At 34.4% G+C, this 25,719-nt stretch overlaps 1 long non-coding RNA gene across 2 annotated transcripts; it reads left to right on the top strand.

The window, feature by feature from the left end:
- The first annotated feature begins 10,117 nt into the window (after positions 1–10,117).
- On the top strand, positions 10,118–18,739 carry LOC145801879 (uncharacterized). Of its 2 annotated transcripts, none has more exons than XR_014343653.1 (5): positions 10,118–10,260; positions 14,562–14,702; positions 17,377–17,445; positions 17,858–17,941; positions 18,059–18,537. It is a non-coding gene; the product is annotated as an uncharacterized LOC145801879 (long non-coding RNA). The 2 variants fall into 2 exon arrangements; XR_014343652.1 differs by lacking the exon at positions 18,059–18,537 and adding an exon at positions 18,551–18,739 and having other exon boundaries at positions 10,119–10,260.
- Positions 18,740–25,719: the final 6,980 nt, after the last annotated feature.

Here is a 25,719-nt window from a genome sequence, read left to right on the forward strand (position 1 = left end):
TGAGGTTGCGGAGTCTCGGCTACGAGCCTTGCCTTCGGACTTCGGGGCTCTTCTGTGCTTTGCCTCAGTTTACGAACCAGGTCCTTTTTTCTCTGTTTTCTCTTCCCGAAGGGAGGGAGGGGTCTCGTAAACCATCTCTTAGTGGCCGTAGGCTACGTTTCCTGGTCGTAGGCCATTTTTTCCCGTTTGGAGCCCAGTTTCTGGTTTTCGGAGCCGTCGTGTGCTTCAGTTCGGGACCGCTTAACTACCTCCGTTTGCTCCGGTTTTTGGCACACACCTTATTTCCTCCCTTTAGAGGGACACTGTGGCCCGGGAGACCACCTTCGTGGTCATACGCCACTTTCGGTGCCTAACAGCCTGTTTTCGGGGCCCCGGACTGCGCGTTTCGGCCCCCGAACCTTCGTTTTGCATCCGTCTTGGTCTTTTTTTTGGTAGGGACCCTATTTTCATTTCTAGGGAGGTGGTAGTATGGTGGGAGGCCACCTTTTCCCATGAAAAACCAGTTTTTTCTTTTTCTCTCTCCTAAAGCCGGTTTTTCTGACAAAAAGCTGGTTTTTCTCACTTTTGAGCCACAATTTCTAGCTTTTCTTACCATCATTGTGTTGTGTTCATCTGGGAGGCCACCAATATGGGTAGGCCGACCAGTAATTCATCTTGACCCCTTTGAACCTTGCTAAAAAGCTAGTTTTTCTCTTTCCTAGGTCACATTTTCTGGTTTTCCACCATACAGTTGTGTTGCACTCATCTGGGAGGCCACCTTAGCCACTGAAATCCAATAGATTTTCAGTGGCTTGGTTGTATTTTTGAGAGCTAAAATCAGAAAAGGGTGACCCCCTCTCTCCTTGTCTTGTTTCTTGGCCCTTTTGGCCTTCCAAAGGGCCCTTTACTTGCATGTTGTGAAGTCACTTTTTAGGCCCAATTTTGTGAGTTTTGAGGTCTTCCTTGGCTCTTTCTGAGACCCTTTTGGCCATATTTTATGTCCCTCATGCATGTGTGGAGCAATCCTCCTTAAGGCCTTTCAAGAGGACCTTTCATTGCATGCTTCCTTAACCCATTTTAGGGCCTTTTTGGTGAGTTTTAGGGCTGTCATAATTGATTTCCAGAGTTGATTTTGCAGTGTTAAGTGTTCTTGTTGTATGTGTTGAGTAACCCCTTGCATGGCCCTCCAAAGGAGCTCATCATTTTTGCATGCATTGGATGCATTTCGGTGGTTATTTGGGGTTTATTTGACATGCCATGTTACTTTTTTGGGCTGGTTTGGTGACCTCTCTTATGCTTTATATATATGCCATGTAAACCATGCTTACTAGCCTAGGTTGCATGTTGTTTTAGCCCTTCATGTTAGCACTTTTGGGCCATGCTTGGAACTGATATTGTGCTTATTTTGGATTGCCTTGGGTCTGTTTTCATGCCTCATGATCAAATAGTGCTTGCTTTGTATACTTGTTGTTCAATGCATTTGCCTAGTTTGGAGTTTCGGAGCCTCTTTCATGCATTGGGTGCCATATTTCCATGATTCGGGACCATTGCGCATCATATTTCAGTGCTGAAAATTGCATGTTTGTATGCCATCTTTCATCCCTTGCCATACTTTGGTAGAGTGACATTTGATGCCTTAGGTTCGGTCCTCAGTATTCGTGCATGTGTGCACGCATTTTGGTTGTCTCATCTTCATCTAATGGCCACTGATGTGAGTGTGGCTGAGGTCCACTCATGTTGGCGTAAGTCCATCGTGCATTGTGTATGCCATTTCATAGCATCGCGTATGTTAGGTTGCATGTTAGAGCATTGTGTATGCCATGTTACATCGTGCATTGTGTATGCCATTTCATAGCATCGTGTATGCTAGGTTGTGTGTTAGTTGCATTATGTATGCCATCTCATTCGCATTGTGTTTGGAATAGGAGTTAGCCCAAGCACGGGAAATGAGGGACGTTTCGTACTTCGAGTGACGGAATGTGTCTCAATTCCTGGTCGCCGACACTCCGGATTACCCATGATGGAGTCTAGGACTTGTTGTGATAATTTGTGCATCCATTTCACATCAAGTCGTGCAATTCGGTCCCTTGGCCATCATGCATCGAGATGCGTGATTGATGGCCTGAGGACCGAGGGCCACACTCCCTAGGGCTTGTGCAAGGACGGGGAGGAGTGGTCGCGCACACATATGTTGAAAATACCTTGCTTTTCTCCTTCTTGCCTTTGTTGCAGAAAAACCAGAATCCAGAGGGCACAAAGTGGTCGGCCGACCAGGTTTTCTGGTAGGCCGACCACCTTTTTTGGTTTTCACCACAAAGGGTGGTCGGCAGAGGTTTCCCAAGCCAATACCTGGTCTGCAGCCTTCCCAAGGTGGAGTTTCAGCCTTCTGGAGCTTTGTGTAAGTTTCTGAAATCAGCTGCAAACGAAGACGAGATGAGGCATCGCGTTGGAATTTGCCGACAAAGCGCATCGAGCATGCATGCATCCATTATCATCCAAAACAGAGCCGAGGCAGTCACATTCTTTTAATTTACTTGTTTACTTAGCTAATTTGCTAATTAGTTAGTGGTTGTGTAATAATAAACTGTAATTCATTATTTATTCGGACCCTCTGAGTGAGGGCACAAGTGTAATAAGTGTGTGCGTGCATGTGATGTATGTCTTCCAACCCTACGTCTTTCTCCCTTTTATTTACCAGCTTATGATGGTTAGATTAGGGCATGTTTCAATTAGCATACAGTATGATAGCATGTTTGCATTCATTCATCTGTTTTGCGTGCACCGGGCTCGGCGCATCATACTAACTGCATTTGTATTTCAATTCCAAATTGAATACGTGTTAGCTGTAGCATCATCATATGCCATGTTTAGAATAGCCGAGCCTATTGTAGTTGCATTTTTGCATGTGTTGCATTAGGCATTTCTGTATAGTTAGGATCATGCATGGATTTCTAACATAGCTTCTGTTTTGGCTTGGAGTACTCGGTAAGTATTTATGCTTTAGCATCCTTGCATGTGTGTGAGTGACTGCCATGATAGCATGTTTACTATGAGGCTAATTGCTTATGTGATATAACTGCCTGAATGCCTGTGGGTGAATGTTGGGTTATTTGGATTGGAACAATTCATTAAATGCGGGTTTTAAGCCCACTTGAGAGTGGCAAAATCATTTTTTCTAAGCCCACCCGAGGGTGGCAAATCCACGTCTTAGCCTACTTATGAGTAGCACCATCAAACCATTTTTAAATAAACAAACACGAAATGTTTTGTTCCAATTTAGGCGATCCAGTCTATACTTGCATGCTGTGCGCATCACATAGTAAATCTAGGATAATAACCGGAATAAGAACGCATAATGTTTTCAAAACTAGATATCATGGTTAGTAGAGGCCGATCTTTGATCGGGCGAGCGGGGGTGCTCACGAAGTAACCTTCCCCAATCGTACCCAAGTTCCCGAGCCGAGGTAACTTTGGTGATGACAGACACGTGGCCTTAGGCAACGAGTCAGGGTTTCCTAAATTTTCCCAAAATAAATATTTAGGTGGCGACTTTGTATCTGACAAAGCAGTCCATGTTTGACACTTCTTTCAAAAAAATCTGTTTTCAAAAACAATTTGCCGGATTTGGACTCTTTGATGATTCATCGGTCTTGCATTGCACTCTGCGAGATTAGATACAGGACCGTGACGTTTGAGTCCTAACTGTAGTGAGCCCATATGAACAGAACGGGATTTCCCTCCCGGGACGTTCGGGGACGTTTACAATTGCCCAGGTTGCATTGCCCAGGTTGTTACATAGATGTGAATGAGCCAATATTTTGAATTATGCCCATTGCAATAAATACTATTTTGTATTGCCCAGGTTGTACTGCCCAGGTTATTTCATAGATGTGAATGAATAAATATTACATTGCCTAGGTTTTTTTTTTTTTTTTGTATGTTGAAAATTTGTAAAATTTTAAACTGCCAAACCAATTTGTATCCTTCCGCCAATCTGCTAATCTGCCCAATCCGCATCCGCCGGATTGGCAGACGGATGAGGATTGATTTTTTTCCAATCCACTAATCTGGCGGACGGATGGCGGATTGAAGGTTTCGTAGCCGCAATCGATTTGCGCCCACTCCTAGTTTGCACAGCTCAACGGACAATATATGTTTTATATTTGCTTCTACCAGCCCCTATTATTATGATTCTATTTAAGAAGCCTTCGGTAATCTTAGGATTATTGGCTGGTTACTTCACTAATCCCTCGAGGCGGGGGTTGGATCGTGATAATTAAAAACTCTTTTTTCCTTATATAATACTAGCGGTCAGGCACATGCAACACATGCGCAAACTCATTTAAAATTATAATATGAAATTCATATTTTTTTAAACACACACAAAAGTAAACAAACAAACAAATCAATTTTTTTTTTAAAAAAAAAAAACAAACAAAAGCTTTAAAAAGTGAGACAGAAAAACCCCAAACTATTTAAGTCTAAGGCCTCGTTTGGCAAGAGGCTATTTTAACCAATTAGCCAAAAAGTTACTAAATTAGTCAAAAAGCCAACAACCCATATCAAAAAGTCAAAGATTCTCTTTTCTCTCTACTTTTTGCACATCTTTTCGTAATTAGCCAAAAAGTCATCCCAAACATACAAGTTTTTTTTACCTACCTTTTTAGCCAAATAGCTAAAAAGTTACTAAATTAGCCTGTTCCCAAACGAGGCCTTAGTCTAAAAGTCTAAACAATTGCACACATTTTATGTTTGGTAATTTTTTATAAATAAAACAAATATATGCTATACTTTCTTTCTTTTCTTTTTTCCCTTTTTTTTTTCCTGAAGGAACCTGATAACATAATGGAAAAATACAAAAAATACGATTCAAATGATCACTAAAGAAGACTAAATTTTTTAAACACACTCAAAAAATAAAAAAATGCTTAATTTTTTTTAAACAAACAAATGAAACCAATGACTCTTAAAACTAAAACCGGTAAAGAGATTTGATATACACTTATAGTTAAAAAAAAAATTAAAACAAATTTACAAACAATCAATTTTTCGAACCCTGATTATTTTTTGTACTATTTTTTTTTTAACAAACAAATCAAATTTTTTTTAAAAAAAAATAAAAGCTTTAAAAATGAAACAGAAAAACCCCAAACTATTTAAGTCTAAGTCTAAACAATTACACACATTTTATGCTTCGCAATTCCCCCCCCTCTCCCCCCGAAGGAACCTAATAACATAATAGATCTTTTTATTTTCAATGAAAATTATGAAAGGAACCTAATAACATAATAGATCTTTTTATTTTCAATGAAAATTATGATTAACAGTAATATACAAAAAAACACAAAAATACAAATTCAAATGAATCACTGAAGAACACTAGCTTTTTAAACACACTCAAAAAATTTTAAAATACTTAATTTTTTTTTAAACAAACAAATGAAACCAATGACCCTTAAAACTAAAACAGATAAATAGATTTGATATACACTTACAGTTTAAAAAAAAAAATTACAAAAAATCAATTTTACGAACATTGATTATTTTTGTACTATTTTTTTTTTCCCCCAAAGAACCTGAACATTATTAATGAAGAGAATAAAAATTATAATGAACCATATTACACAAAACACTTAGAGATAAAGAGATTTGATATACACTTACAAAGAAAAAATAAAAATAAAACAACAAACAAATTAATCAGATCCAAACAATAAAACACATAAGATTGCAGTATACATTAATTTGAATCCAAAGTAAATTAAACTGTGAATTTTCAATCTACGATGTGATAAATATTATTTAGCAATAGTTCTTTTCACCACTCTTATACAAAATTTAAATTGTTGTCCCATTCCCCTTTGACTCTGCAATACCATAGTTTCTTGTACCAAAACTCTACCATGTTCAACAATTTATCCGCCATGTCATTTGTGTTTGTGCATCTCAATATAGAAAAAATTGAGTCAAACCCATCAAAAACATAAAAATTAAGCATTCAGTGTTTAATCAAATACACTTGCAAAAGTTTCCATTTTTCGACCACAAAATAGAACTACAATAAATTCTATGAATGATAAATTGTACATTTGTCTCCATACCAATAATTTCAATGTTAGATTTTGGGGTATTGCAATGAATTAAACTTATGCAAATTTAATTTTAGAATAATTGAATACCAAAAAAAAAAAAACAAAAAAAACAAAAAACAAAAATTTAGAGGGAAAAGAAGGAAAACCCAGATATCAGAATACCTTGATTAGATGCTCTTATGAACTTTATTATGGAATTCAACATTCAAGTTAGGTTTTGCAATGCCAAACTAACCTGCCAAGAATTTGATGAAAACATAGATTTATAGGACATCAAAATTAAAGTTGAAAAGGAAAAAGTGAACATAATGTTGAGAAGCACGAGCGTACTACTCAGAGATTGAAGCTTCAATGCTTCAAAAACCTTGGTCGCACAACTACCAGAGGAAACAAAAAATTCCAATTCCAGGTTCAATGGAATATATAGAACATACACATCTATATTGTAGTCGGCTAAATCAATATAGTGAAGGGGGATTAATGTGATGTGACTAGGGGTTTACAGACAGTGATCTGATGGATTTTTTTGATCTGCCAATGAGTAAGTGGGTTTCTTGGCTATCAAGGGGCACCTTTTAACTTGCTAAGGGGCTCTTTGGAGTTTGGATTGCTTGGATTCGGATTTGATGGGTTTTCAATTAATATATCATAACAATGAGCGGGTTGTGTGTTGATTGTGGGATTTAATTCTATTTTATTTTCACTTCCTTTTGGGTTCTTATAAAAATTTAGTATATCTCATGTCTTACTCCGTAAATAGGCAATGGTTAGTAGTTAAATTTTCTAAATCAAATTTCTTTAATTCTACAACTTATATGCTGCTTTACATGCACATGGCTACCAATTTGGGTAACAGATCAAGAACAGAGTCAGATTATGTATAAAAGTTACTTTGCAAACAATCACAATTCTCAGCCTCTTTGCCAACAACATCGAGAACATAATCGATCAACTTACCACCCTCAATGTAGTGACCTTTGGCCCAATTAAAAACAAAAAAACAAAAAAGCTCCAAAAGAAATGTCATTTTTGCTTAATGGGATGCTGAATTTGGATGGGATAGCCTCTGTTTTTGCTTAATCTGGTTGGGCTAAGGCCATGATGGTGAGTGTTTGTGAAAGGTGGGAGTTGTTGAACGTGGGAAGTTATTTAATGTGGGCGTGAAAAGTTACTCAATGTGAGAAGTTAGGCAGATAGTTATATTTTGTGAGTCAGTAATTTAAGATTTTACCCTTAATGATAAATTGATATGAGTTTAAAAATAGTACAATTATTGAAGAAGTTAAGGCTATTTTAGGAAAATTAGTAAAAAAATTCTGAAAGCATGACTTTAGGACTCTAAAGTAGATGTAGGCTTTTAATAATAGTATAGATAGATATAGATATATTAGTTTTATCTCTATGTACATGATAAACTATCAATTTGTACTTTCAAAATTGATTATGTTTTTAATGTGATATTAAATTTTAGGCTCCACTTGTTTTATCATAAATTTTATTTATTTTTTGTTATTTGATTGGCTAAAAAATTAGTGAAACATTTTTTAAATAAATTATTCTTCATCATAAAGTTTAAAATAATTTACGTTTAAAAATTTTGTAAGTTATATTTCTTTTTTCTCATTACGGTCGATTTTACTCGACTTACATATCAATCATCATTCCTTTTATATACACTCAACGTCTTAATTCTTCAATCTTTTTAGTGTAAATAAATCTCATATTCTTAAATTTTCTTTTTAACTTTCGTAATTTTATATTGCCTATATTAATATATGCTCTGTTTCCTCCAAAAAATAAAAAATAAAAATTGTAATTGTCCAATCTATAAATATGGAAAAAAGATTTATTTTTTTCAGTTATGCACTTCCTAATTTACTAAATTTTAGAGTTAAATTATAAAAAATGGAAATAAAAAATTACAAACTGTTTAATGTGAAATTTTTACCCATTCAGAGTAAACTAATATTATTATCAAGAACTATTTTGATTAAGGTTTTGTTTGTTTTGATGTAAAATATTTTTTAAAAAATATTCTATCAAATTTTTATTATTTGATTAAATAAAAAGTAAATAAAAAATATTTTTTATTATAGTCCCAAAAACAGTTTGACATTAAAAATTTTATAAGTAAATTTTCACAAAAATACTCTTAGTCACAGCTCTTGCAGCACATTTGACTTTTTTAAATAGATGTCCTAACTCACTAAAGAACCATAACGGATATTTTATTAAAATAGAATTCCTCTTCTACATGTTCTCAATAAAACAAAATAAAAAATCCTCTTCCATATAATAGAATTTTGTGGTTTCAAGTGGCAACCAGCGTCGGAAACAAAAACAAAATTATTATTATTTAAAAAAAAAATATTATTATTATTATTTTTATTTTTATAAAATATTTTACGTTGAAACAAATGAACCTAAATCAACTTATTCTTAGTGCAAAAGTAAAAAATTCCTCCGATATAATCCACACAACTTTTAGTTAATTTTTTTTATTTTGTTTTCCTCATGTGACATCCTTTCAACAGAAAAAATATTTCTTTTAATTGACTTGTCCTATTTCTCATACATTTTTTCTTTTCAATTTTTTGTTTTTCTTTGTAAACTGTAGTAGAAAGATTTTTTGTTGTTCTTAGTAAATTGAAACAATATAAAGGTTTTAACCCCATTAGGGGCACGGGTGGTGGTATGAAAATGATCCCCGTTAGGGGACAAGAACTAGCATTGCAAAAAATCAAAATTGGAAATCAAGAATGGAGTGTAAAACCCACCCCTCCTCGCCCTATTGCCATTCCTACTAATCAGGTTAGTCACTCCATAGGATCTGTCTACATCACCTGAGGAAATTCAGTTGCACAATGCATCTAGATCAATGCGGTATTTCACAAATCACTCTTGAGTAGTGTCACCATCTCATAAGAATTGATTTGAGTCGTCGTTGCACCATAGACGTCAACAATGTGCAAAATAGTCATGAGACTCCCAACGCAATAGTTATACTACCAACTGAGCCTAGGGTTAATTCTCAATCAATGCACTATCAACAAAATAAGCGAAACGAGGGGAATTCAATAATTATGCTAATGTCACTCAACCAGACCATTTTTCAATTCATGCGAAACACAACATGTGGGCACAATGTTTTTCACACAAAACACCAAATAAGCCATAAGCACAGTAAGCAGACATCATTCGGTTTGACACCAGTCTTCCATCACTTGGAAACTTCTGTAGACGGCTCAGACACTTTCCAATTCAACAACATGCGTATCGGGCATCTCCATCATTTATGATGCTTTGGGCTTACGTTCTTTTACGTGTTTAAAGTTAAAAAAACAACTTAGACAAGCAATCTACTCAAGTTGTTACTTCTGTAAAAATATTACCAGACTCTATCACTACAAGAATTTACACATTTTGTGACCACTTTTGCCGACCAAAAAAATTTTGGTCGCAAAAAAATGACATTTGGCGACCAAATATTAATTAGTCGCGAATGATCATTATTTTTGGCGACCAAATATTATTGGTCGCGGAAGGTTATATTTTGGCGACCAAAAAATATGTTGGTCGCAGAAAGTGGTATACTTTTGCCAACCAACTACAAATTTAGTCGCGGAAGGTCACATATTTTTTGGCGACCAAAAATTTGGTCGCGAAAAATTTATTTTCAGCAACCAAAAAAAAGTAGTCGCCAAATTACTACTTTTAGCGACTAATATTTTAGTCGGCGTTGATTGAGATTTGGCGACTAAAACAATTTGTCGGCGAAATAACCTATTTTTGCGACTAATTTGAGAGTTTGGTCGCCAAAAGTTTGGGGGGAAATTTGAAAGATGGAGGGAGGAAATATATATATATTTTTTTTTTTTCAATTTTTCCTTACGCCTCACTACCTCAGGCCCCTTTTCTTTAGATTTTGCCCTAATTTCTTGACAGACCCAACAAACAAACCCAACAACACACACGGAGAGACTCTTTCTCTCTCTCTCTCTCTCTCTCTCTCTCTCTCTCTCTCTCTGTGTCTCATTACCCTACCATCCGACGATCTACACAGTGAACCCAACACATCCGACGATCTACATAGTGATGAGCGACGATCTACACACTGAACCTCTGACCGACGATCTACACTTCTGAACGGCGATCGATTTGCATTGAACGACGATCGATCTACAGTGAGGTCTCTTTCTCTCTCTCTCTCTAGACGATCGATCGATTAAATAGAAGTTAATTGAACGACGATCGATCGATTTGCATTAAACAGAAGTTAATATTATATATATATATATATGCTCTAATAATTTATATATAAGTGCCAGCAACACCAGCAACCTTTACTGTATAAATTAGGATAGATTTCTCCTTTCCCTTCTCATTTTTGCTATGTTTTGGAACTTTAGATGCGTTTGGATTTTGGCTTTGTGAAAAGGAAAGGAATTAATGGGTCTGTGAACAACAAAAAAAAATTATTGTACTATATAGTTTGGGTTAGAAATATAAGTAGAAAATTAATTGATTTGTTTTGTTTGGTTGGGTTAGAAATATAAGCAGAAAATTAATGGGCCTGTGAACAACAAAAAAAAAAAGAATCTCTGTTGTTATTTTTGTTTAGTTAACCATAAAAAATGAATATGATAAGGCCTTGCATAAATATTGATAAGGGGTCTGTCAATTATTTTTTTGTTTAGTTAACCAGAAAATTGATTTGTTTTTTTTAGTTAATGGGTCTGTGAATTATTTTTTTTGTTTAGTTAACCATAAAAAATGGGTCTGTTTAATTAACCATAAAATTGATTTGTTTTGTTTTGTTTAATTAATGGGTCTGTTTAGTTAATGGCTTGACTACTGTGTTTCTGTGTAATGTGGAAATGGTTAAAAAAATTAATTTCTTTATTTATGCGTATGCATGTTTGTGCATGTGCTTTGGAAAGGAGTGGAGAACATATATGTATGCTTATTCAAATTTTGTACCTCAGTTTTTTCAATTAGCAAGGCTTTCTTTTAGTGTTTCTTGATGCCATGGGTCTGTTTAGTTAATGCTTTTAGTTTTTTCATGTGCTTTGGAAAGGAGTGGAGAACATATTTGATGATTCGATGCCCTAATTCATTTCGTAATGACTCGAGATAAGGAATTTTCCATGGCTACACAATACTCATTTTGATTTTGCATTCTATCTCAATTGTTTTTATTCATTTTCAATTATGAAACTACTCGGATCTATATTCAATTAGTTTGTATTTGCCTAGTTTGTTCGATTGACATATGGTTTCGATTTTGGGGTTTTGAAACATTTGTGTTATCCATGTTTTGGTAGTGTAGAGATTTTTAGGTTTTTCTTTTTAAACATTTGTGTTGATGATGAATAACTCTGATTCTTTCCCAATCTATCCTTGGTAAAGGTTTTGACTTCATCTTTTTTCACATCTTAACTTCTTCTTCTCTCTTATACATATATATATATATATATATGTATCTATAGACTAGTATATATGTGTTTATAATACATACATATATATCTGTGAGTGTGTGTGTATGTATTATACGAATGATTGAATTACAGTAATGTTGTCAATTAGGTTCAATGCTCTGTTATCTTTTTGTTATTTTTGAAGGAGTTTTGATGAAGTAGTTTTTGCTGAGATTTGGTTCTTTGAATGGTGTTGTTCATATGGGAGTTCAAGACGGTTTATTTACAGTTTCCATTGGTTGAGATCAACCTAAAGGTCAGTGGATAAACTTGGGCTATAGACTATAGTGTTAGGCATGTTTTGAATTGGGGTTAAGAAATTCCAATAGGAGATTTGTGGGCTGACGATGTTTAGAAACTGTATTATTGCATGTTAATGTTATGAGGAATTTGCACTTACAATTAAGGAACACACACCCTATGTGAGAAATTTCTTGGAAAGTTCTATGCTTGGGTTCAAAAAAAAAAAAATCCACATTACCTTTCTCTCTCTTTCATTTTTGCAATCTTAAGATGATTAAATGTGCAACATTAGGGTATTCTTTTCAAATGGGTTTATCTATTTTCTTTCATAGACTTTGTTATAAACTGATTTGACTTTTGTCTCTTGAAGGTCTCAAGGAAAATTGATATGTTCCAATTTCTTTTATTTTTCACTGTCAATATCTATCTATCTACATGTTCAATTTCTTAAATAGTTTACTTCCTTCATGTTCCTAAGTGACAAGGTCAATGATCTTACTTTATTGAATTTTAGATCCTCTTTCTTCATTAATTTACATCACCATCTAAAATCTTGCTTATATTGACATTAATTGTAATTCCAGTAGGATCTAAGGCATGACATAAAAGAGAATAGTCATAATTGTAGTCTTTGGAACTAATTTTAGCAGTCACTGTCAATATGCCACATTTGTGAGAAGATATATTCATTACTATCATTAGATTAATTCTTTGTGGAACAAATTCAAGGTGTCTATTATTGTTGGCATGTAATGATAATTTGTTAATGAGTAAGATAAATACAATCTGACTAGCATAGAGCATAGCAGCAAATTGGGGTTTAAGAATCCAAACAAGAGAATACCTTTCTCAAAAAATCTTAGAATTGTATATAGTCCATCATAGCAATCTATGGTAATATGTAACATTAGAAAGATATTTTCATTCTGTTTCCTACTATGTTGTGTCACCCAATTGTCCCAACTCAAGCTGATCAAAAAAAAAAAAAAAATGTCCGAACTCAAGATGTCTCATTGTTGAAATGTGTGATTAGATTAGTTGGTCAAGTCCCAATAAGTTGGGCAGACTTGTTTCATAAAATCAAAAAACAATGTTATGTCACGGCATTGTACTCTGTTATGGATGTAACTTACCAAAGGTTGATCCCATGATCCATCATTACGAATTTCTATAATTTTTATCAGGTTACTCTAGGAATATGCCTGGATATAAAATATGTCAAGCATAATGAGTGAATAGCACATTTAGTATGTTTGTAATTAGCAACTCTCTGGCTTTAACGCAAAGAATGAACATATTCATGTTTGTACAACTCTGTAAAGTTAGGCTTGGCTACACATGCTACTGCAATTTTGGTCGAAGAAATTTCTAGTGAAACATGAACATTCATCAATAGCAACATGAACAATTTCACACCTAATGTCAAAGGCACAAGTAAAATAGTTCTTAGGCATCATTGATAATCTTTCTCACAGCATGGAACAAACACATCAATGCAAAGAATCATGTAGATCATCCATATTTTTATAGGGGCAATAAATACATACACATGTTGATAAGTTACAGAGGCCATAATTTTGAAGTTAATGGTTTTCGTTTGTTGGAGCTAAAGCCACCATTCAAAAAGCAAATTTTTAATTGATACAAGTGGTTACAAGTGAAATCACCCATAAAATTCCATCCTAAGCTACAAGAGACTAGACCACAGTGACATTCACTAGCAAAAGGACACAAAAAATGCAACGAAGAGATGAAAATTCTAGAACATGAAGAAGTGTAGCCTTAATATGTGAGAAGATTGTGGGCCACTAATTCATTCATTCATGAAGAAGTGCTTGTGAAAAAAAAAACTTGACGATGTTGTTTAAACTCATGTTTATTATCTCTTTTAGAGGAAATGGAGCTAGTGTCCTTCGGATTGTTCCCTATGCAGCATTACATTTCATCATGAAATATGAGCAGTATCGCATTTGGATCTTGAACAATTACTCTGCCTTGGGAACCAAAGGACTTTAAGGATTATATGAACAATTACTCTACCTAAATTAAAAAATGACTTTAACAACCAAAGGAGCTCAAGGATTATAGTGTAATGAATGGTTCGGTTGGATGGGCATAGTTGAACGAATTTAAATTTATAGGATACAGATTTTGATTGGTTTATTTATGAGTGGATGCAAATTAACAATCTGAAGAATATGTGTAAATATCTCTCGAGTAGTTATTTTTGCATTGTGTGCCTATTTGCCAATGTGGGTGTGTGTTTTCTAGAATAATACTTCTTGCACCTAAATTGTAATGATGCAATAAATCAACATAGAAACTTATTTGTGTAAATATCAGAGAAACCATGGAGCCATGTTGTTCATTGTAATAAAAAATTTACTGGCTACTAGTTTTTAAAATTTAATATTAATGATATATTGTAAATTTTGTGGAATAAGATTTTGTTGCCTGTATTTACTTTTGTAGCTGTGGCAACTTTTATTTTCCGTATTTTTTTTATGGCTCAATTACTTGTTGACTTCGCCACTAAAGTAACTTTAGTCTGTTCTTTATCCTATGTTTTAAGTAATGAATTCAAGTTTATTAGCCATTCAGGTAGCCATGCTAGCACATACATAAATTTGCAATTGAAGCAATTCTGAATGATGCAATTACAATAAATATTTTAGATTCCTCTTCTCTTGTCTAGTTTGATAGTTGAAATGCATTCAAATTTCTTTGTTTTTGTGTTTATGGAAATATTCAATTTCTTCTTTCTTTATAGGCTTCAGAAGATGCTAAGAAATTGGTTAACCAAGAGCGGTCCTTTGCTTGTGCGGAAATTGAGAGTGCTAGAGCAGTGGTGCAAAGATTTGGTGAGGCTCTTGAGGAAGAAGAAAGAATTTCCCAGACCTCAGGAAAGCAGGTGCTCACTGAGTTGTTTGATTTATATGCACATGTATACATGTGTGTATGCATGTCTAAGAAGTCACATTAGTGCATATGTATTTTTTTTAATGCTATGAAAGAAAACTTGTAACGCCCTAAAAATTAACCCATTATATATCATTGACATGCATTATTTAAAGAAGACATTTTATTAATTCATTCATCAGAGTATTACTAAATAATCGAATAAAATGCCCTACAGGCTTACATCTTTCCAAGCCAACACTTGGATACAAAATAATACGAGTTCTAACTCAATACAAGAAAAGCCCTAGGCTTGAGTGTTTACATGTACTAACAAATAAAAGCAAACAACAGAAAAATAGTCTTCAGAATCCAAGTCCTTCCAAGCTAAGTCCTTGGAGGTAGCTTATCCCCTGAACCTGAAAATGATGTTCCCATAAAGGGTGAGCCACAGCCCAGTAGAAATATACTAAACCACATATAAGTAACGAATAAAGCAATAGCATTCAACAGATGGTTAACCAGGATAATCAATTACTTCATTTTACAGTCTCATGACACTATTGTCTAAGATACGTTTTACTTCCCAGTTTTATCAACATGGCTCAGAACCTGGCCAAACTTACAACAGTGAATTACATATATCGTATTCACATCCTTCCAATATCAACAAACAAATGAGACTCAAGCTCAAATAAATCAAAACACTTCATACTTCCAGATTGATACACATTTTAGTGCTGTATCAATAAAACACTTCTATATAAATAAGCACACATAAAAGTGATGCTAATGGAGTCCATCCCCTATCTCCTCCCAAACAAAATCCGGTTTAGAGGTCCATCCCCTATCTTTCCCTAAACCGTGGAGTACATCCCCTATCTCCTCCCACACACAAAACAATGTATGCAAATGCAATGCTCAATCAATACACATATTCTCTATCAATGCAATAGTCAAAATTTATGACTTAACCAATGTGATTAGTTTCAGTTAATCCTAATCCACATGCAATGTCTACAACAATCACGACTATCCTCCACCGATAGCCCAAAACAGTTATTTCTAAACTGAAAATAACTATGTCCACAATTCAATAGACAAATGATACAAATTATCCAATTATGCCATTTAATCAATGAGTTCCCCAATTCCATGAATTTAACCATCTTTTCCCAATTCCATGAATTACTTATACAAATCAATTCAATAATTCAACTAGGGTTTTTCCCAAAATTTACCAAAGTATTCCCAACATATTAAAATACCAAAACTTAGAACGTAACCTATAAATTGGAGTAGGAAATCCCTACCTCAGAGAAAACAACCCAAATGGTGAAGACAGAGATGAGTGCCCAAAGACCAAAATGCTCCAAATTGCCAAATGTTCAGATTAAATGAAAGCTCTCGACTCCCTCTATCTTTTTAATAAAGCAACTAGGGTTGAAACATTCTCTAAACAGATCAAACCTAAGAGAGAAGGTGAGTAGGGAGAGAGAGAGGTCGAACCTAGGGTTTGGAATCAAAAGAATATGAAAAAGACTGATCAAATCCCGTTGCTGTGTATTTAAACTGGACAGGCTCGCTCGAGCGAAGACTTGGTCGCTCGAGCGACCAGACACAGAGAATCTACGATCGAGCCAAGGAAGCCTTGCTCGAGCCAACAACCCAAAAGCTCGCTCGAGCGAAAGAAAGATCGATCGAGCGAAGAACTCAAACCCTCAGGTCTGAAACCAGACTCACGCTCGAGCGAATGAACTATTGCTCGAGCGAAGAACAAACTAACTCGCTCGAGCGAAGAAAAGCTCGCTCGAGCCAAGAATGCAAAGCTACAGGTCCAACCCAGACGCAAACTCTCGCTCGAGCTACCAAACCCCGACTCGAGCGAAGAACCAAAACAACATCTCGCTCGAGCGACAAACTCCTCGCTCGAGCGAATAACCAAAATTCTGGACAGCAACACTTGGTTTCTAAACCCAACCAACCTGAACAAACCTGCCTAACACATCCTATAATTCCAAAAGAGAAAATAAGGAACAACAACAACAACCATTATACAATGACAGAATCTACGGAACAGTCCGGATACAATAATCAAATGGGAAAAGACCGGGGTCGCTATAAAACTGGTGCTTGTTTTTAAGGCTAAGGGCTTGTCCAAGCCTAGCTTGAAGAGTTAAGGGATCTGCCAAAGTCTGTTCTGATCACAACCCCAAGCCCAAATTGGTTGCCTAAGCCTAACTCAAGATTAACTCAAAGACCTTGGGTTAGTCCTGGGCTATCCTTTGACAAATAAACTCCAAAATTTTAATTTATTGAGGTTTCTATGATTTTCTTACCTAGAAGCTTTGGAACCCTGATTGTTGCAATCATGGTTTTGGTGCATCTCTCAAAGAGTTTTTTGACTTGATACTGCAGTGTTATAGTGGAAGTTGATGCTTATCCAATACATAGTCGATTCAACTATGTTTTTTTGGTTATATTCTTATGCTTGTTGCAGTGATTGATAATAAGTAGTAATTTTCTTAATCTGAGTTATGTCCACAGATATTCTTTGACATTATTGATTTCTTATGTGGCAATGTGCATGTTAGATGAGTAATATTTCATGAGGCAGTTCCTGATGTTAAATTGTTTGTAGAAGATGCTTGTTGCTTACTGTTGTTTGTTTTGTCCAATATTGTTAGGAGCTTGACGAACTTCTGGAGGAGGTTCAAGAGGCTAGAAGAATTAAATTGTTGCATCAGCCCAGCAAGGTATGTTAAATGGAGTTCTTTGCCTTTTTCTTGTTTAGGTTGATGTAATTTTATCAAACATCCAATCATATTTTGCTTGATCAATTCAAAATATTTTTTGTACATCCAATAATATAAAAATATCTATAATGTATTGATGCTGTATATGCTGCTTTATTTTTCTTCTTTTGCTTGCTGAATTCTTTGCATCATCTATTGATAGTTCTGTGATTTTTAGTTTGCTGTGGTGTTAAATGACTGTGTTCTTACAGTTGTTGGGTTTGCTTAATTTTTTTCTTTCATATTGTTGTCTTGTCTACAGTAATGAATTATGTTTTGTTTGTATGCTATAAATACAAAGTTTATGATGAATATCCTGCTGCAACAAAATAATCACCTGTTTGAATTTGAGAAATTGTGGTATATTTTGCAGGTGATTGACATGGAACATGAGCTCCAAGCTCTACGCATGCAGATTCGAGAAAAGTCTATAATTTCGGTTAAGCTCCAAAGAGAGGTTTGTGACTGTTTTGTTTTACCTTCCTCATTTTCCTTATAAACAAAGTTTTAATGCCTTATAAATTGAAGTTCTTAGAAGGCAACACTTGATATTGTGTTTAGTCATTGAACACAGGGACCCAATGAAGGGTTACCTGGACAAGGGCTACAACTTGGGCTATTTGGATCTGGGTGAAGGCCAAATACTATGCCAACCTTTAAAAAAAAAAAAAAGGATTGAAGAGGCTGTTATCCAATTTACCTTGAGTCAAAGGTGTTCAGTGTCAATCATGTTGGTTAGGTTGTTTGGTTAGCCAAATAACAAAATTTACCATATGTTTGTTATAGACTTTCTCCTTCTTAATTCATCAAGCATTTTGCCCATTTAACAAAATGAATGTTTTGCTCCTATTTCTCAGGACTAAATTAATATGGAATTTGATGTTGCATACTTGTGTATTTTATTGATTGAGCATACCTCTTCAATTAAATTTTCGAAACCATATAGTATGCATTATGTATGCATGTGTAGCGACTGATACTGCCCTTGCTGCTGGAAATATATATATATATATATATAGCGTGCAAACCAGAATATATTGTGACTGATTTAATTTTTTTTAGTCAGAACGTGCAGGGGTTGAAGTTGTTGAATGCGCATGTGTAGTTGAATTACCAGATTTAAAGGTTTGTATGCAATGCACTCTTGGCCGCTTTCATTTCCTTAGCTGTTAGTTAGTTCTTCTGTGGTTTGGTTCTTAAATATCATCAATTGATTGTGATTCCTGCTTCTATAATTACTTGTTTTTATTGAAATTGTGCTCTTCTTATATGCTGCCACTATCTCAGTTCCTTGACATTTATCTGAATTGATCAATTGACATTTATATGTTGTTGCTGCTGAGTTATGTGTTGAAACTTGGATATAGAAAATTTTATAATAAGACCTGTTTTGATAATGAATTCATCCTATTTTGATTATGAATTCGCTAAATATTACAGGTGTATTATTTTCCTGCTTTGGCGACCAATTTATTAGTCGCGACAAATAAATTATTTTTTTTCGCGAAAAATGACAATTGCCGACCAAGAGTTTTGGTCGCAAAAAATACATCTATTGCCGACCAAAAATTTTGTTGGTCATTGAAACTCACTTTTGCCGACCAACAGTTTTGGTCGCGAAAAGTAACAATTGGCGACCAAACTAATTTTGGTCGCACAATGTCACAATTGGCGACCAAAATTTTTTGTCGCGAAATGTCACAATTGGCGACCAAACTTTTTGGTCGCGAAATGTGTCAATTGGCGACTAAGAAATTTAGTCGGCAAAAGGCGACTTTTTGCGACCAAAGTGTTTTAGCGACAAAATGAATTAGTCGCGGTAATTAAATATTTAGCGACCAAAAATTTAGTCTGCAAATCCAACTTTTGCCGACCAATGAAAATTTTGGTCGCGAATTACTTTTGCCGACCCTCAATTGGTGACCAAACTAGCGACCAAAAAAATTGGTCGCGAATAACTTTTGCCGACCAAAAATAGACTTTTAGCGACCAATTTATATATGCAATTGCAATTGGATTTTTCAAGTAATTACTAATTTTTATATAACGTATAAATCTATAAGTTCAAATATTATTATTTATTTTTTTTTAAAATTTGTATTTATTCTTTTTTGAACTTTTTTAACATTTTAGTCATTTTTTGTTTTTGATCTATTTAATCTAGTTTAGATACACTTAAATAATATAAAATTTATAAAAATATTTCAAAAAAATCACTAAATACTAATAAAGTAGAAGAATACAAAAATTTAATACATTTTCATATTTTTCGTATTTATTATGTTTTTAAAATCATAATTATTTTATTTTTTAAGTAGATCTAAAATGGATCTAAAAGTCTCATAATAAAAAAGTATGTATCAAAAAGTCTCATGAATTTTTTTAAAGTTGATTCACATTCCTTTTTGTGTTATGTTAATCCCTAGTTATTATCTGCCTGACTTACAAAAACTAAATGTGAAATATCATATTGTGAATATTTATATGATTTTTATTTTGAAATCCTCAATTTCGGCGGTGAAAACATGAAATATTATAGGTGGAATTTTAATGGAATGTGCATGTGTAGCGATGTAAAACTCACATCATGTGTGTGTTTGCAAAATATTTTATGTTATTGATGTCCACATCGTATATGATACTTATTTACTATTTTTTTTGGTGTGTGATCTTATTGTGTTAGTTATGATTTTTTTTAAATATTTTTACATCGTGCATTATTTTTGTATATGTTCACGTCATGGAATCTATTGACATTTTCTTCATACGACCATTAGGGGTGTTCAAATTACCCCCACAAACCGAAGAATCAAACCAAACCACCTACTTTGGGTTGGGTTTGGTTGATTTTTTAGTGTATTGGTTTTTTCTAGATTTTCAAATTATCAAACCGGTAGGATTAGATTGGTTCGTAGTTTAGGTATTACCTAAACTGAACTAACCTAATAACTGAACCTATTTATATATTGAAATTTTATTTATATTAACATGTTTTTACTTAACTGGTTTATTACAATGGATTTGATTGCACCTAATAATTATCACATATAAGAATTATTAGGTGAACAAAAGAAATTCTAAAAACTTGAGTTAAATTTTGTAATTGATTTAATTTATATTGGTTGTATTAATAAATTTAATTTGTGTCGACTTGTATTAAACAATATTTTACTCTTTATTTGTGTTATATTTAAATGTTAGAGACTTGTTTATTTTAATTATTTATTATTAATTGACCTACTTAGTTTAACATAGTGACACTACATTGGGTTGGGTTGGTTTTAGTGCATGATTGATTTGGTTCTAGGTCTAAATATTTGAAACCAATCATGATTGGATTGATTATAAATTTAGTGCTAAACTGAATCAAACCAACCCATGAACACCCCTAATGACCATGTGAATATCATCATGAAATCCGTGAATATTTTCTCATTATATTATTTTGAAAATTCATATTATGAGTTGACATTGTCAACATTCTTATTATGAATTCAGTTTATTTGGTTTGGTTTTTCAGGATTCACTTTCTCCAAAAATTAAAATTTTTTATTTTTTGTATTTTTTTTTTGTTTTTACTGATTGTTTTAATATTTTACAAAAAATTTTTAATTTTTAGATATACTTAACATAAATACACTTAAAAAATATAATATTTGTGGAAAAAAATCTTTAAAAAATTCACTAAATACCAAAAATATAAAAAAAAATTGAAAATTTAGTATATTTTCGTATTCTTGTGTATTTATTGATTTTTTAAAATATGTTTATCTAACTATGATGCATCTAAAAAAGTAAAAAAATTAGTTAAAATTTTAAAATATTCACTAAAAACAAAAAAAAAATCTAATTTTCAGAAAATTGAATGTAGAAAATTGAAACCAAACGCAGTGAATCATGTGGAAATTAAATGTCAATTAAAAGAATGTAAGCTTTTAATAATAAAATCGAATATGAATAAATACAAAAAACGTGCGAAATTACCTCACATTGATAACTATAATTTAATTTTTTTAATTTTACATAATTACATATTAAAGCGATATATTGTTTGATAGATCTCATTAAATAAGTTTTAAAATATATATATAGCAAAAGTTATGAATTTTTAACATTTAATATACAAAAAGTCAAAAATAATCCAAAAATTAATGCACACCATAAGCGCATATTAGGTTGTTAAGGACTCAAAAACTATTTATAAGGGCAAAAACTATTTACAAGGGGATGGTCATTACATAGCTTCAAAAATTGATAAAGTTTTAGTGAATGATAATTGGCTTAAGACTTTTCCTATGTCTTATGCTCAATTCTCTCCCTCAGGCCCTTCTGACCACTCTCCTGCTGTTCTTAGTATCATTCTTGATGGTACCGGCTTCAAGAAACCATTCAAACTTTTTAACTTTTGGGCTGACCATTGTGATTTTCCCTCTACTGTCAAAGGGGTGTAGTGGAAGTATATCAGGGGTTCTCCTATGTTCAGAATTTGTTGTAAGCTTAGAACTCTGAAACCTCTTTTGAAAAATCTGAACAAAAAAGATTTTAGTGATATCTCTGCTAGAGTTAGAGTCTCTAGAGAGGAGTTAGAGAATATCCAAATCAAACTTGATAGGAATCCTGGGAATATGGAGTTGCATTCTTTTGAGAGAATTTTGTGTAAGAAATATATTGATTTGTGTCAGGTTGAGAAGAGTCTAGCTAAACAAAAATCTAGAATTCAATGGCTGAGTTTGGGTGACAGGAACAGTAGTTTTTTTCTTTAGGACTGTCAGAAATAACATTAACAGAGGTAGAATTAGTAGTATTACTCTAGATAATGGGGTTAGGGTGACTAAACCCCTTGATATTCATGAAGCTTTTGTGTCTCACTTCTCTAATTTACTTGGTTCTCCGAGTGCGGGTAACTATGATGGGTTTGGTGGAGTTAATGAACTAATCAATAAAAGGCTTTTGAGTGCCTAGGTGACTACTTTGGGGCAAGATGTGACTGTTGAGGAGATTACTAGTGCGTTTAGGTCCCTTAATCCTAATAAAGCTCCTGGTCCTGATGGTTACTCTGCGGGGTTTTTCCATAGTGCTTAGGATATTGTTGGTAATGAGGTCATCCAAGCTATAAAATCTTTTTTTGACACGGGGGAATAGCTTAAGGAGATCAACCACTATTGTTTAATGCCTAGGATCCCCAACCCTGGCAAGGTAGGGGACTACAAGCCTATTTCTTGCTGCAACACTATCTATAAGTGTATTGCCAAAATCATTGCTATTAGGATCAAGATTGTGCTTCCTGATGTTATTGACCATGTGCAATCTGCTTTTGTCCATGGCTAGAGAATTGCTAATAATATTTTCCTTTCTCAGGAGCTTATGAGAGGGTACCATAAAAAGTTTTTCTCTCTAAAATGTTCCATGAAGATTGATCTCATGAAAGCATATGATAATGTGAGATAAGATTTTTTGTTGGATGTGCTTAGGGCTATGGCTCCCTATTCATCTTATCAATTGGATAAAAGCTTGTGTTACCTCCGCTTCCTTCTCTATTTGTATCAATGGTAGTTTGCATGGTTATTTTCAAAGTGCTAAGGGGTTGAGACAAGGGGACCCTTTGTCCCCTTACCTTTTTGTCATTGTTATGGAAGTCCTGGCTAGAATTTTAAATGAGAAGTCCTTTGATCCTCAATTCAATTTTCACTGGAGATGTGCGAAAAATAAAATTGTCAACCTTTGTTTTGTATATGATCTCATGATTTTTTGTAAAAGGCATATTCAATTTGTTATTCTCATTAAGCAAGGTCTTACCGAATTCCAGTCTCTCTCTGGTTTATCTCCCAACCCTAATAAAAGCCAAGTGTTCTTCTCTGGTTGGGATCATCACTTGAGGGGGAATATTCTGGAGGTTACTCAATTCTAGGAGGGTAAGCTGCCTGTTAGATATTTGGGTGTCCCTTTGATTACCACTAGGCTAAAAGCGGTTGATTGTGCTAGTTTGATTACTTGGTTTACCAATAGAATTAAGTCTTGGACTAACAAAGTTCTGTCCTATGCAAGTGGGGCTCAGTTGATTAGCTCTATCATCTTCTCAATGCAAGTTTACTACTCCTCTCTCTTTATTATTCCCAAAAAGGTAATTAAGGAGATTAAGGCTTTGTGTAGATCTTTTCTGTGGTCTAGCCTTGCTTTTAAGAAGTCTGGGGCTAAGGTTGCTTGGGATAGGTGTGTGCCCCTAGAGGTGAGGGAGGTCGTGGGTTTTAAATCTATGGAGATTTGGAATAAAACTGTTGTGTCTAAACATATTTGGTTTTTAGTCTCTGGGGGTAAGCAATCCATGTGGTGCCAATGGGTGAAATCTTACCTTTTAAAAGGTCATAGCTTTTGGAATGTCAAAGTTCCTAGTGATCTTTCTTGGGTTTGGAGGAAACTACTGTCTCTTAGAGTCCTTACATTCCCTCCGATCAAATGTTTGATAGGTTCTGGTGAGCAAACTTTCCTTTGGTATGACAATTGGCATCCATTAGGTCCTCTTGGGGCTAAGTATGGAGATAGGTTCATTTTTAACACTGCACTTGGCTGCCAATCTAAAACGAGGTCCATTGTTTCCGATACTGGGTGAAGGTGGCCTAATGAGTCCTTTTGGGAGGTACAAGAGATCATTTCTAACACTCCTCCTGATTTGACTCCTTTTTTGTTGAGGGTGGACAAAGTTATTTGGGTTCCTATTTGTGATGGCAAATTTAGTATTGGGTCTACTTGGCAACAATGGAGAACTAAGTAGCCTAAGAACCATTGGACGGGGCTGCTCTGGGGCCCTCATTCTATCCCTAGAGCAAGCTTTATTGTATGGATGGCTATCCTTGGTAGACTCAATACTGGTGATAGACTTGCCATATTTGGTTTTAACCTTGCCCCCATATGTCCTCTGTGTGGTTATAATAGGGAGGATCATGACCATTTATTTTTCCACTGCCCATTTTCTTCTAGAGTTTGGGCTACCATCCTTAGAAAATGCAATGTGAACTGGACTTGTAATAGCTGGGTGGATGTGGTGGCAAGAGATTGTTAGGGTAAATCTCTAGCTACCATTCTTAAAAAGCTTGGCTTCTGCTGTATTGTTTATCAAATTTTGTTGGAAAGAAATAACAAGGTGTTTAATAAAAAAAGGAAACCTGAAGAGGTTGTCATAAAAAGCATTATCAGCATGATCAAGTTCAGATGTTTGGCTTTGAAGAACATTAAGAATTCACCAACTGATGCTTGGTTTCAGCAAGAATGGAGGCTTCCAACTACCATTATAAATCTGAGTGAAGGGTAGCTTCTTGAGGGTTGAGTGTTAAGAAGAAACCGAGTGTTGTTCTTAAGGGTTGAGTGCTAGTGAGAACATGCAGGAGGGTCAAGTGATGTGAGCCATATACATGAGGGTCAAATGATGTGAGCCATATAGTGAGGTTTACCATTTAAATGTTTTTAACTAACAAGTTGCTGTGCAGGTTGCCAATCTGGTTCCTTTAGGAATGGTGGGTTGAGAGATGGTGAGCCATTAAATATAGAGTGAGTGTTGTAAGCTGTGGGTTAAATGAACTAGTTTAAAAACTTTCTAACTTTTCTGCAGGTACTTATGGCTGGTTCTTATTACATGGATTTTTTCATTATGACCTTAATTGTTTGTTGAATTGGAGGATTTTCTCATTATTATTACTCTTCTGGTTTCCTTTGGTTGGATCTGTGTAGGTGGTCCTAACAGGTCATGCTGAAACTTGGAAGTATAAAGTTATGGGGAATGCAAACTTGTACCAGGCTGCCATCTGCGCCAGTTCAATAAATGGAGTGTGCTTGACAGTTGTCTTTTTTTTTTTTTTTTTTGTTGATGGTGCTACACATTTGGATAGGAAGTATGGAGCTGAATTCCAACTAGTTTTATGCTCATGTTCTAAGGCTTTTACCTATTCCCTTGAGGGTTGTGCTTGGGGTTTTATTTTATTTTATTTTATTTTCTTATACTTTGGTTTTATGTATATTGGTGTATGTGGCTACTATGGAAAACATAATATTTTTTGACTTCTTTTGTGTGTACTTCTGAACTTGGTTATGGAGGTAGCCAGTATGCTAGCTAGTTTTTTGCTAACAGATGTTGCTAATAGATTTTTGCTAACAGTATGGCAGCCAGTATGCTAACAGATATGTGGCTGCTTTGATAGGCTTGTTTTGTTTGTGCTAGCTAGATTTATATTAGTAGATTTGTTT

The sequence above is a fragment of the Camellia sinensis genome, chromosome 11 (genome assembly GCF_055761805.1).
Source record: "Camellia sinensis isolate YWXY chromosome 11, ASM5576180v1, whole genome shotgun sequence".
Lineage (NCBI taxonomy): Eukaryota > Viridiplantae > Streptophyta > Magnoliopsida > Ericales > Theaceae > Camellia > Camellia sinensis.